General features: G+C 36.0%; 1 long non-coding RNA gene across 1 annotated transcript; it reads right to left on the reverse strand.

The window, feature by feature from the left end:
• Positions 9,297-10,347, reverse strand: LOC110267710. The gene is made up of 3 exons (XR_002355592.1): positions 10,310-10,347; positions 9,519-9,822; positions 9,297-9,440 (listed from the first exon to the last, which is right to left on the reverse strand). It is a non-coding gene; the product is annotated as an uncharacterized LOC110267710 (long non-coding RNA).

The raw sequence follows: 10,561 nt of genomic DNA on the forward strand, positions 1-10,561 counted from the left end.
AAATCATGTATGAAATAGAACATGCTTCCATGGTAGTTTAGGATTTTCAATGTTGTCTTTAGTATTTTTCTTGCCTTTTTCATATGTGTGCTGGTTCAAGTTACCTATCTTCATCTGCATCTTGCTTATTGTATGCTTGTCCTTTTAAGCTAAATAAAAAGAGATGTTATGAAAGACCAGAGTGGAGTTCAATTTGTGGAGTAAGTCCTTAAAATTGTGGTGTAGTAATCACTTAGCTAAGTTGGTTCACTAACAAGGTGGGAAGGCAACTATCTGTCTTGAATCATATGCTTGAAACACACCCCATGAGACTAGCTAAATAATAAGATCCCAGTAAGAAAAAGGAAAAGAACACTAAGAGTTGAAAAAGAAAGAAAGTTAATAAAGAATAAGGCTAGGCACCAAGGGCTTGAACCTTGAGGGATGTGTCTGTGGTGCTCTTGTACCAAGGATCTGCTTGGATGAATAAGTTCTTAGGAGTGCTTCATCACTTGGTAACTTGGGTTAACTAACCCAGGATTATCAACTGAAAATCCACTATCAAGAGCAACCTTGCTACAGAACATTTAGTAACCCAAAGAGGTGCTGGACACCAAGACCTCAAGGAAAGAAAATAACAAACCATGTGCCTGTGGTGTGCATGTATGGGGGAGAGAGACTTGAGGGAGTAAGTCCTTAGGGGTGTTTCAACACCTAGCACCTTGAACCAACTGGTTCGGGAGTGTTGGCTGAAAACTTATCTTAAAGAGTCGCCCTCTCACAGAACACTTAGCCTAAGGATGCAATAAACCTTGGAAAGACAAAGGGATCAATAAATAACAGTCTCAAAAGGTGCCATCAAGTGAGTATTCCAAGGCATGATAAAAGATGAGGAAGATAATGCCAACGTTAGTGACACTCACCTTTGTCACTAACGTTGGACTAAGCTCATATTTGCCACGTTAACCTAGTTAACGTGGACTCTAACGTAGAGGGAGCAAGGAATCACCAATGTTAGTGACACTCACCATTGTCACTAACGTTGGATTAAGCCACTATGAGCCACGTTAGTTGTCACGTTAATTACATTAACGTGGAAGCTAACGTAGAGAAGAGGGATGATGAGCCAACGTTAGTGACACTCACCTTTGTCACTAACGTTGGAGATGGCTATCAATACCACGTTAGAAGTCATGTTAACCTAGTTAACGTGAACTCTAACGTGGGAAAAATGGGTGTTTTGAAGCGTTAGTGACAAAGGTAAGTGTCACTAACGCTCTTGAAGATTTGGCAAGCCTACGTTAAAGGCCACGTTAACTATACTAACGTGAACTCTAACGTAGGGAGAAAGGGGTACTCTCAACGTTATTGGAAAAGGTAAACCCCAGTAACGTTTGCGAAGGGCCAAGAAGCAACGTTAGTCGTCACGTTAGTGCCACTAACGTTGAAGTTAATGTGGACCATTTTTGGGTTAGGAACGTTAGTGAAAAAGGTGATTGTTACTAACATTCTCGACCCCACAGTTTCACTTAACGTTAACACCACTAACGCCCCAAGCTAAAGTCCATACCTACTGCACACTTTCTCTGCAAGTAAAGTTGAGCCCACTAAAGAAGATAATTGCTTCAACTCAAGATCCAAAGGCCCAAATCCAAGACTTGAAGAAGCAACTAGAAGATCATAAGAATAGTATAAATAGGGAGAACTTTGAACTAGAAGAGAGCTTTTTGGCATTATTAGAATTACTCTCTGTATTTTTTACTTTCTCTACAACTTCTAGTTTAACTTTTCAGAATGCATTCTCCATCTTTGTTTTCCATTCCCAGAGCTATGAACAACTAAACCCCTTTCATTGGGTTAGGGAGCTCTGTTGTAATTTGATGGATCAATAATAGTTTTCATTATTTTTCTTCTTTCTTTTCTCTTGATTTTACTAGAAAGCTTTCAATCTTCATCCAATTGAGTAGTTATCTTGGAAAAGAAGCTATTCATACTTGGATCTCTTCGGAACCTTGGAAGAGGAATGAAGAGATCATGCTAGAAATGCTTTCTCATGTTGGACCAAATTGGGGTTTAGATGGATATAGTGACATATAATCCTACCAACACTTTAATTTGGAAATACTTGTGGTATAATCAGTGACCATACCTCATCTCTTCTCATGAGAAATTGGACCAAGGAATTGGCTATTGATCAAGATTTGAGAGATTGAATTACCAAGGAATTGGAATTCAATCACTTAAGATTGCCAAGGAGATCAATGAATGCATTGATTGAGGAAGAGATGAAAATGAACTTGATCCGGAAGATGCAACATCTCCTAAGCCCAATGAACTCCCCATTTCTGATCTTACCCATTCTCTTTAATTTCTGCCAATTACTTTTATGATCATCTTCCCCATTCCCATTTAAGATTCTGCAATTTATTTTTCGTCATCTATTTTCAGCTCTTTATTTCCAGCATTTACATTTTCTGTTATTTACTTTCCCGCTATTTAATTTCCTGCAACTCTCAAACCAAATTCTGCTTAGCTCAACTAGAACATTCCTCCAATTAAAGTTGCTTGACCAATCAATCCCTGTGGGATTCGACCTCACTCTATTGTGAGTTTTTATCTGACGACAATTCAGTATACTTGCCGAGGGAGATTTGTTAAGAGACAAGTTTCCGTGCATCAATATTCATGCATATATATGATTGAGGCCATCATTTGATATTAGCTTACTTATTCCAAATAACTTACCATTTTATTTACCTTTGTTCGCCACTTTGAGCCTTTTTAATTCCCTTTGTTCTTTATATTACCACATCACTAGCCTTAAGCGGAAAAATAATTAATTACCCTATTTGAATCTTTGGTTAGCTTAAGATAGTGAGTGTGTGTCAACTAAGTGTGGGAAAATATGGAAACTATGGTTGATGAGAATGTGTTATGCTTTTATTGACAAATATTGGAAATTTGGGTACCTACTCATGTAAAATTAGAGAAATCATATGCATTGATATATTATACTTTCAATTATATAAAAAGAAAAAAAATATATAGAAAACAAAAAAAAGAAAAAAAAAAAGAGAAGGAATAAATGAATAGGGGATAAAATCACCCCAATGTTAAGTTCAATAAAAAGATCAATGCATATGAGATGAAATTAAAACTGATACATGAGTGTGTGAAATTTTGTGAAAGTGAGACTTTGGGTGGCTAAGCATGATTTTAGAATTATATAGAGTGTGTGTATGTGTTAGGTGAGAACTTAGGTTAGTCAAAGATTCAAATTATAGCTCACTTGGCCATACATATATGAACCCTTACCTTAACCCCATTACAACCTTGAAAAGCCCTCATGATATTTGCATTTGTACACTAAATATTTGTTGATTGGTTAGATGAAGAACAAAGTTTTAGAAAGCATGACTAGAAGAGATTAGAGTGGATTAACCCTAGACACTTGAGCGATTATAGTGCATATACACTTCTAGTGAGGGTTCAATGCTTAATACTGCTTTCCGGCTTTCATGAGCTCTCTTCTCACAAGTTTACTTGTACCTTATTGTGTTATTTGAATTAGTGAAATATGATTTATGATTGTCTTGGAGAACTTGTTTACTTTTAACCAAGTGAGTAGAATCATCTGAGCTTATAGTTGCATTCATATACATAGATTGCATTCCATGAGTCTTACTTTTCCCCCTTCATTCTTTTGGGTTCCTTGAGCTTAGCATGAGGACATGATAATGTTTAAGTGTAGGGAGATTGATAAACCACTATTTTATGGTTTATCTTGTGCTAAATTGAGTGGTTTTTATCAGTTCTTGGCACACTTATTCATACAAACTGCATGGTTTTACAAATCCTTCCTAATTTTGTTCCATCATTGAAAACTTGTTTCCTAAGCCTTTAAATTGTCTATTTTTAATTTTCCTTTTTACCATTCGATGTCGTGATCTGTGTGTTAAGTGTTTTCAGGCTATATAGGGCAGGAATGGCTTAGAGGATAAAGAGGAAGCTTGCAAGTGAAAAGAACACAAGAAACTAAGGAGCTAAGCAGCGAGGATCGACGCGCACGCATGCCTGACGTGTGCGCGTGAATTGGCGCATCGTCCATCGACGCGTACGCGTGACTGACGCGTGCGCGTGACAAGCGCAGAAGTTCAGCGACGCATACGCGTGACTGACGCGTACGCGTGACGTGCGTCACGTGCTGCAATTACAGAAGACACTGGGGGCGATTTCTAGGCTATTTTGGACCCAGTTTTTGGCCCAAAAACACAGACTAAAGCCAGGGCGCAAGCAGAGACTCAACACACATTCACTTTCACTTTGTTGTAGTTTTTCAAGTTTGAATTCTTAGAGGGGGAAACACGACTTCTCCTAGGGTTCTTAGATTTTAGTTTTATGCTTTTGGATTGGATATTGAGAGAGCTACTTCTACCTTCGATTGAAGTCTTCATCATTATAGTTTGCTTTTCTATTACCCTACTCTTTTGTTTTCCATTTAATTTGCTCGTGGTCATATATGGATATTGTTAATTTTGGGATTTATTAATGCAATGAACAATTTTTACATTTAATTCTATTTCTTGTTTGAATTCCTTCAATTAATTATCAGCTTCAAAATTTTCTTTTATTAATTTATTTTAATTACCATGTCTCTTATTTATTCTTATTCCATGTTGTTAAAAAATGGCATTCATGTTATGATTTAAAACTCTCAATTTGGTTTGGGAGTTGATTAATTGGAACCCCTTGAGTTGAAAAACTCAAGTATTAATTTGTAATTGGGGATTGCTGGCTAACTCACTTTTCACTAACTCTAATCCTTCCTTAAGAAGGGATTAGGACTTGTGAATCAGAGTTAGTGTTACCCACTTGACCTTCCTTCGCAACTGCAAGATGATAACTGAGTGGAAGCAACAACCTTTTACTATTATACTTGGGAAAGTCAACATGGATAGAAACTCCAATTAATCTTCTCTCAGCCAAAGCTTTTTAATTCAAGTACATAACACATCTTGCTATCATTCATTTCTTTTATTTTTAGTTATTTATTTTTCTGTTCTCAAACTTCAAAAGTTTCTCAGAAAATTTCTGATCAATAATTTACACTGCTGTGTCAACTCTTTGGAAAACGCCCTGGAAATTCTACTCCCAGTTATTTGTTATTAATTGTGACATCTTTTAAATTGATAGTGGGAATTTCGTCGATTAGGAGTTGTACTTGCAACGCTGTTTCTATAAGAATTTCTTAACCGACATTTTTCCACCCGTCACTATGCCAACTAGAGACATGCATACAACACATGAAGCAGAATGTGTTAAATCAATATGTCTTGTTTCATGTTGGATACTCACTACTGTTAATGGGTTCAGATTCACTATTTATAGTGAATGCGTCTTCGGAAGAACAACTGCATGTTCAGCAACCTTTCGGAGTTGGCATCCATGGGTGGTTTCATATTGTAGAAGTGTCAAACGGGAACATATATTTCAATTTCTCTCGTGACCAAGACGACACAAGACTTCTGGTATGGAATCCAATAACACAACGCTCTAGAGAAATTTTCGACCCCCACAGGGACCACGGTAGATCATACTTCCTAGTATATGGTTTCGGTTATGTTCCAAACACAGATGTATACAACATCATACATATGTGCAAAAGGGAATAATTGATGCCAACGTTTTTATCTCTAGATATTGTTCAAGGCGTTCTACATGGTTTCACTGTGTTAATTGTCTCCCTGGTGTCGAAAAAATTGACCCTAACTCTGTTTTTCATAATGGTCATGCATATTAGATTACTGGTACAGGAGATAGTTATGCTACACCCAAGTTTGTTTTATGTTACAGTGTCGAACATGAATCTTTTAGTGAGTTGTCTATTTCAGTAGGTGCAATATATACCATTCACAATTTACTAACCCACAACGACAAACTTGCACTCCTTGCTCATCCACACAATGAATTTGGTTATGTCGCATCAATTTGGCACTTGAATGAGGACGCTGGTGGAAATAAAATATTAGAGCAATACTACAGGTTTGGGAGTCAAAGCATCAGAGAAAATCTAATACTATTCATGGATAATAACCTATTTCTGTTGGTTAACAATTCAAAGGAAAGAGAGTTACTCATCAATTCCAAGTACAGAGAGCTTGTGTTGACAGAATATGACTGACGTTAGGATTTTTTACCAGTAAAGAGATTCATAGAAACAGTTGCGTTGTAGATATAGTCTCTAAACTGACAAAAATTCCTTCGTACAAACGTGTTGGGTGTCACAAGTAACAAACCCCTTTAAAAATTGTTAATCGAGTATTCAAACCTCGGGTCATCTTCTCAAGGAACTGCGAGTATGTTCTTATTATTGGCTATAAAGGTTGTAATCGGGGTTTAGAAGATGAGAAGCAAGTAATTTAAATGACAAGTAAAGTAAATGGCAATTAAAATAAATAAATACTGTAAAGCAGACTTTTGGCAAGGTAAGGGAAGTTGGAGGTCCAACGTAGTTATCTCTCCCAACTATAATGAAAGTTGAATCTAAACTCCACTTGGTCAACCTTTACTAGGGCAAAGGAAAGTCAAGGGATTAATTAAATTGACCTTTGAATCCTATTTATTTCCTAAGAAAAGATTGGGATTACTTAAGTTCAGCTCAATTAGCAAGATAACGATCATCAGTTATGTTGAGTTTAATAACTGTTGAGTTACTGAATTCTTAACCAGGACCAAAAGGGAAAAAAGTAAAATTACTGGAATAATAAAAAATGTCCTTAGATGGGAAGCAATGGTAACTTAAATCAAAGAGAACAATCATAACTGAAAATACCTCAAATATTATTAATTCAAATAACAGTCTGCAACATGGAAGAATTCATAGATTCAATGATTAATTCAAGTGCTGGAATAAATAAAAGTAAAAGAAAGCTAAAACAAAGAAACATAAAACCTGGATTGAGAGTCACTCTTAAAACAAGAAAAAATCCTAAATCCTAAGAGAGAGAGAGAGAGAGAAGATCTCCCTCTCAACTAAATCTAAATCATTGAAAAATAAAATATGCGAGCTCTCCCTTTGAATGGGTGCATTCCCACACTTTATAACCTCTGGTCTATACTGTCTGTACTTGGATCTGGACCAAAAAGGGCTTCAGAATTCGCTGGGGGCGTATTCTGTAAATTCTGATACGTGGCCTCTGTCACGCGTCCGCGTGGGTCACGTGGTCGCGTCATTCGGAGCTTTTCCTTGCCACACGGTCGCGTCAGTCACGCGTCCGCGTCGTATGCGTTCTGCTTATGGCGCGCAGTCGCGTCAGTCATGCGGCCGCGTCGCTGCATCTTCGCTTCTGGCACGCGATCGCGTCATCCATGCAATCGCGTGGATACTAGTTTCCTTAAAGCTCCGTTTTGCTTTCTCCTTTCATTTTAGTATGTTTCCTTTTCCATCCTTTAAGTCATTCTGCCTTAGAAAATCTGAAACTACTCAACACACTAATCACGGCATCGAATGGAAATAAAGATAATTAAATTAATTAATTTTAAAGCTTAGGAAACATGTTTTTCATTTACATCACATAATAAGAAAGAGAAAGTAAAACCATGCAATTAATGTGGATAAGTAGGTGAAGGATTGTATAAATCACTCAAATTAAGCACAAAAGAACTCATGAAATATGGGTTTATCAATGACATTGAACATGGCACTAAAAATCTATTGGTTAAGAGATCATGGCAAACCCTAGGAACGCCACACCCGATAACAGTTAGGTCTACACTAAAATATTTTGAAGGGACATTTTCGGTTTAGAAATAATTCACAGTTAAATCTAATCCGACTTAATGTATTGTGGAACTTTGTTGAACGTCTATGTTAAGTATTCTGGTTGGACATATTTATGGTTTTTTTTTGGGTAATCTTATGTTCCTGTTATTTGTTATAACATTAGTTACTTCTAAGATTGCTTGATTTGAGTTTAACAATTAATTTACTCACTTGTGTATGTTTCACATTGGTTTGAAGACCACATAACTAAGAGAAATGGTTACATAACAACTTCATTCTATCAAATTCGAGGTGTCATGTAGTGTTTAACATGTATAAGAGATTTATAATGGTGTTATTCTATTTCTAACCATCCTACTATATAGATTAGGTGACAAATATCAACTAACCAACTAACATTTTGCACAAATATTCTACCAAAAAATGCTATTCAAACAAAAATTGAGTAGGGTAAGTGACTGCAATTAGTAGACATATACATAAATGGATAAAATAGTTACCTGGAGAAACATATTGCACTTTTCTTTGGCTTAAAATTCCGAAAAAAGTTAGGCTTAACCGGTTTCAAGCCACTTGCTACATTAATCCTCAGAAGGGTGAATTTTCTACTCATGTACATTAATTTTTTTGTACCTGGCCCAATTTGCTTGCTAGCCCACTTTAATTTTTGAGAGACTTGAACTACCAAAAAATAAATATTTTTTCAGGTTAGTTCACCAAGCCCAATCCTAAGCATGTCAGAAAGACTAAATATTCCCTTAATTAAAGTAACTAACACTGGAAAAAAATATCGAACAACAACTCATCTACTATCTTACACCTTAATTCCTAACAAGAACTCAATGTGGATGATGATGATGAATCGACATATACATACAAAATTTGACCTATACCTTACTATGTAACACGATTCCACCAAAAATGACGACATATAAACAGGCATTTAAAAAACTACTTGAAATAAGTTAGAAGACAAACTTACATGATGGCCACAAGTGTCATGACAACAATTGTAGATACCACTGCTGTGTTGGATGATGACCCAACCTAACCCTTACATGGTAAGACCTGCAATAAGCCATACACTCATTGAATGTTACTATATAAGAAGAAAAACAAATCGCTGGCACGTTTGGTGATATACTAGTGTAATAAAGACCCCATTCGGGTGTCAATTATCTATTGTGGTGGCTGGATGATTTGTCATGGGAGTCACCAAATAATCTGTTTATTTTGTCTTCCTCTTCTCTTTGCTACTCTTACAGAATTTCCAAACATTGAGTTATTGCATGATTGCAATGTTAAGCATTCATGTCAATAAAAAAATGTTATTTTCTGATTTTCGAACGAGTTACTACAACATATTAGCCTTTATATGCTATTGAAATTACGAAGGAACTTGGATAACTAACTCACAACTCACAAAAATATATACCGTAAGACATATATGTATCTATAGGTAAAACAAGAACTCGTCACTACATACATAATCAAGTTCCAACCATCTTGCCCATATCAAAGAAAGTTTATGTCACGAAACGGCATCACCAATTTTTCTTTTAAAATTTTTAATCAATTTTGTGTTTACATTGTAAAAGAAAAATTCACAAACTATCATAGATAACATAATTGCCTAGAACTATCTTCAAAAAACAATCTTCATTGATCTTCTATAACCCTGCAGTAATTTAATAACGATGTCATGCTATTGTCTTCGACAAACAGAACAAAGGAAATTATTCTTAAGTTTCTGAACTTATTAGAGGTGCTTGTGGTTCTGGTTTTGATCTAATCATTAGACTTTGTTGATGAAGCCTCCTTCTCTCTTGCATCTGCTTCTCTATTCTTTTTCTTCAACTCTGCTTCTCTACTTTTTTGTTCAGCAGCTTCTCTAGGTTTACTATTCTTTCCTCTACATGAGCAATCAAGTTATCCAGTCCCGAATGTTCTTCAACATCATTCAGCTTGCCGTCACCCAATCCCCTTGTTGGCTCCACTACTCTGACCCTTACAATGTGGTCATCAACCCAGACAAAGAATTTGCAATGTGGTTCTGTCACCTAAATCGAATAGAACACAATGAATATATGGTGGTACAAAATACTCCAATTCAATCTAATCCACATATATCACTGTAATTAATCCCTAAACTCTAAATCTAAAAAATTCTTTCAAAAATTTTAAACTATTTTTTATATCAGATCAGGTTTCAGTCAATTCATGTCACAATCAATTTATTAATCTAGGTAGATCTATTTTCAATAAATCAACTTTTTTCCAATTCTCAATCATTCTTCAAAATTATCCAGCTACAATATCAAATCATATACAAAATCAACCCAATTCAACAGCAAACTGCTTACGAAATCAAATCATTTTCATATCCAATTGTGAAGCCATTCACAACAACTCAAAATCACATCCACAATAACTTGAGCACGGAAAAATCACCAAAATCTAGAGTCTAAACCTCCATTCCAAAAATTCAAAATTTAACCCAATTTTAGCATAAACTTAGTACGCATACATGAATAATTCCGTGCTTACCTTTAACAATTGGCATCCAAAAAATAGCCTATTCGGGTCAGTGTTTCTCTTTGACATGTAACAGATGGCATATTTTTCGCAGAAGTATTTTGGGGTCACACCATCTTTTACATCCCCAGGTTACAGCGAACACGAGGTTGCATATCTAGCTTTGAGTTCGTGTTGTCCGCCATTTTCACCTCTGCTTCGTCTCGTGTTCGAGGAGCATGCATCACTGGTCATCAATCTAATTAACATTTAACACCATCATAA

Source organism: Arachis ipaensis, chromosome B10 (assembly GCF_000816755.2).
Source record: "Arachis ipaensis cultivar K30076 chromosome B10, Araip1.1, whole genome shotgun sequence".
Classification (NCBI taxonomy): Eukaryota; Viridiplantae; Streptophyta; class Magnoliopsida; order Fabales; family Fabaceae; genus Arachis; species Arachis ipaensis.